Here is a 4,498-nt window from a genome sequence, read left to right on the forward strand (position 1 = left end):
TGAAAATTTCATGTCATTAGCACCTCTAGTAATATATTTACTGAGAAAAATGTTGTTGTGTTCAATACTTATTTTACCCGCTGTATTTGAAACTTTTTAACCATTTTTTACAACCAAATTTGCAATAAAAGTGCGGTACATCAGTTATAAATCCATTTCAATCCAACAATGTAAAATCATTCTGGAAACTTTGCCCTAGACATATTTGGTCACAAAGGACTTCGGCATATATGCTTTGAGGCTAACAATATGAGTACCATCCAATGTCAGTCGCAGGCCGTATTGATACCAAAGTTACTTGATCAACACTTTTCTTTTAGCACATTGTTCATTCCATACATAAAATGCTGCACCGGATCATCCGGTCAGAGGCAGGTTTAAATGTAAACACTGAAGTAAACAAGCAGGTTAGATAATTATTTAATCAGCTCTGACTGACTTAATTTTCAATCATGACTTGCCTATTTCAGCAAGACAGTCTTAAACTACTGCGTTGTTTCTGAACCTTTTCCAGTCCTGACTCCTCCAGATATAATCATCAGCTGGGCACAGCCCTGCTTATAGACCCATGAACACTTTCACACTCAAAACCCACTAATTACATCTTATTCTGATGGAAATGATATCAAGCAGAGAGGTGATTTATTTATTATTGTAAAAACAATGTCATGACATTTTTTAATTTATCTATTTTTTCTTACTCAGGACAATGTCAAAATATGAATGTAAAGACCACATTTAGTTTTAAATCGACCACTTTGAAGAAAACCCACAATCTTAAAATTTAGTTCAATTTGTTTCAGCAAAAAAAAAAATTAATTGTCGATTACCCGTGTCCCCTTTGTGTTTTCAGGGGCCTCCGAACTTCACAACAATCCATTATTTGTCATCATTGTTATGATTAAGTCATATGTGATTTTTCTATTAGCCGCCGTACAATTACACACATTACGTTACCTCATCAGCTATCATTTAAATCAACATTTCCATGTGGTCTGCTGGAGAACAAGAAAAGGCACAATTTGTACTAAAAGCTGTATTTAACCTTAATTGCCATAATTGCTATTTTTCAATGGCTAAAAATTACAGCGCACACTTTGAACATATTAGATTTTTATGATACTGTGTGTCCAACATGTGAAATAATACCTAACATATTGTGTTTGAAAAATATTTCTAATAGTCCTTTTTCTTGAAAATATTTATACCCATATACCTCTAATGTTGATCTATTGGACTCAGAGAGCTGCTCAGCCATGTAGTGGCTCTGGAGACACATCCTGCTTTTAAATCCTTCCTTTTCACATTTTAATCATTCAATTGGGGTCTAAATAAAGTGGAAYTGGTCTGAATTCCTCCTTATTGTAACTCCACAAGCCCCTCTTTCACCCCTTTTCTGAGGTGTGTCTCAGATCAACTTGTTTTGAGGCTGTCTCTTTAAATCCTAACGAGGCACTTCACGYCCCGCCCTCCTCCAGCTTCCAGACTGGTCCATTCTAGTTGGATAGAGGGGTATAAGACTATCTAGTGGCGCAGAAACATTTTATTTACAAATTAATTAAAAGACACAGACAACAGAAAAATTCTCCATCCAGCCTTACATGGTGTAGTTGGCAGAGTTGTAACGTAACTAAGTACAAATACTTTGTTACTGTACTTAAGTAGAAATTTTGGTTATCTGTACTTTACTTGAGTAATTATTTTTCAATGTACTTTTTACTTATACTCATTACATTTTTACACAATTATCTGTACTTTCTACTCACTACATTTTTTAAAAGGTAAGAAGTAGAAAGTCGTTACTCCTATTTTATTCTGAGTTATTACTTAAAAAATACTATCCTGATAAATTGTGTCTCCTGGATAGAGTGATTTTAATTGTGGTTGGATGAGAAGTATAAATATATACCATTCTGACACACTATTAGCTTGTACACAACCCATCACAGCTGCACGCTGTTAGAAAAAAATATTTTTTTGGAGAAGTCACCTCCCAATAAATGTCATTTCGGAAGATCTAACTGCTCATTCTTACTCAGTACTTTTACTTTTAATACTTCAGTAGATTTTGTGTCAGAAATTTACTTTTGATACTTAAGTACAAAAAATATCAGATACTTTAAGACTTTTACTCAAGTAATTTTTTTAGAGAAGACTTTAACTTTTTACCAAGGCATTTTTATGATAAGATACTTGTACTTTTACTCAAGTATCACTTTGAGGTACTTTATACAACACAGGTAGTTGGTAAGTCCAAACCTTATTTGGCTGTTCTATTGCAAATAATTTGACGTAATAGTTCAGAAAACATCAGAAAATAGAGAAAATTGAACGAGTTGAAAAATATGACTCAAACAGAATATCAATATATCTACACAGCACCGGGAGAGACTAAAACAAAATGCATTTAATGGGTAAAAAAGTGGATTTTGTGTTRTATGTCCCCCTTTGAAAAGACTTACAGTTGCACATTTTCAGCTGATGGAGGCTGTGGACATATCAGCAGCTTTGACTAAGACATCAGTCCTCAGGGGGAGATAGAGCACGTCTAATTGAATTACATAAATAAGTTCTAATGAAGCTTGGCGGGAGAGATTCTGTCTCACCTGTAAACACAATCAACTGGAAAAATGTCAGTCAGATACCTGCTGTCTTATTAATTAGTCTTGTTTTACTTAAATAAAATGATTGGGTTTTTCTTTCTTGTTTGTTTTAAGATATCAAACTCCTTCCAGAGAAAGGTCCGACCTTTTGGTTTGTTTGTTTTTGTCTTTTTTTTTTCTTTTGGCATGAAACCAACTTTAACTCTTCCCAGGTGTATCTGTTACACGTTCTGATCCGACCACCTGTCACTTGCATGTAAACCTTTGTCGGTTCTGGTTGAAYGCGGAGGAATGTGGTGCAGTCTCCCTGCCCTACCTGTCTCTGGGTTTGGACTCCTCAGTCCTGGACTTTTGTGAATCCACATCAGTCTGGTCTGCATGAGAACAGGCTTTGTTGCGCTCGTTTCTTGGTGCACGGAGGAGTGTGCTGAGAAAGCAGCAGCGTTGGAGGGGAGGTGGGGAGGAGACGAGCTCCAGCCTGCAAGCCCCAGACGGGCTGGCTCCGGAGGGGCTGCACCCAGGCACAGAGCTGCCTTTGTCAGGGTAATTATCCTGACACTCAGCCTCTGCTGCTGGAGCTACCGGTTGGCTGGGTGGCTGACACTCTAGCGCCACCATTCATCACGATGCAGAAGCTGTCACTGTACCCTAAAAGATGTTTCTTGCATATGAAAGTTCCCGTTTTTATTGTGCCAAAACGAACAATACATTTAAACACCGGTGGATGTGTCCCGTGCTTATCAAAGCTTCTGTCCTGACTCGATAGGATCTGTCCAGCTTTCAGCAGCCGAGACGGCCCCAGCCGAGAGGGACAAGCAGGGGAAAAGATAGCCCAGGTATCTGCCAATCTTCTGTGTGTGTGTTTGTGAGTGTGTGTGTGTGTGTGTGAGTGTGTGGAAAGGATTATCCCACAGGAGTTAAATGAAGCCTGTCCCAAAACAAGGAGACTCTTCCCGGCACTTTAAACGCCTTCTGTTGACTGGAGTTGGCGTGTCAAAACTGTGGCAGTTTGCCAGCAGGTTTGAAGTGCGGCGGGAAACTCAATCGACTTGATGATATAGTGTTTGTTTACAGTGGCAGACAGGGAGACTTCTTCGCCAGCCAGTCTGTCTTTTTCCCAGCTTTTTCCCCTCCGTTTGAGCCRCCGCCTCACCTGATGCTGAGGGCACAGAGCGCTTAGGTCGGTGAAACGAGATTTACGCGTCTTCTTAGCGTTGATCTCGTAGCATCTGTTTGCATATAAATATCACTGCTTTTTGTGGCTAGAATTAGCAAATCATACATACAATCAATAAAGATTTAAATCATCATGTCTCATTATTTAATGCTGAACTTATAACCTTCTATCTAAGTTTCTCTTCAGGAAACTCATCTGTAAAAGTTCACCTCACTGAGGAGACAGGAGGCGTCAGGGAAGATGTTGGCAAATGTTGAACCTTCATCATCATCATCATCATCATCATCATCATCATAACTGCTGTTTCACAAAGAGAATAATGGACAAGGATGAAGTTTAGAAAAAGATAATGTGTGCACAACGAACAGGACAGGTTTTACAGGACGTTTGCCAGCAGGAACCTGAAATAAACAAATATGGCACCATTTAAGGGGAAATAAGCATTTTTACAACAACAAAAATTAATTCCTTACTTTTAGTGTGAAATGCAACAAATTACCTGACTGTACTAACATGGCTGACGTGGACTGGTGAAATATCTCGGTTTTTGTTATTTTTTTATGTGACATCAGATTGCATCATACAGCGTATGAAGTTCACCTTGTCCTGTGATTTGCCATTTATGTTTTACCCCGGTCCAGGGACCTTTCTGGGTAGAGTTTGCATGTTCTCTCCGCGCATGTGTGGGTTTTCTCCAGGTACTCCGGCTTCCTCCCAC

Source organism: Austrofundulus limnaeus, unplaced genomic scaffold (assembly GCF_001266775.1).
Source record: "Austrofundulus limnaeus strain Quisiro unplaced genomic scaffold, Austrofundulus_limnaeus-1.0 Scaffold78, whole genome shotgun sequence".
Lineage (NCBI taxonomy): Eukaryota > Metazoa > Chordata > Actinopteri > Cyprinodontiformes > Rivulidae > Austrofundulus > Austrofundulus limnaeus.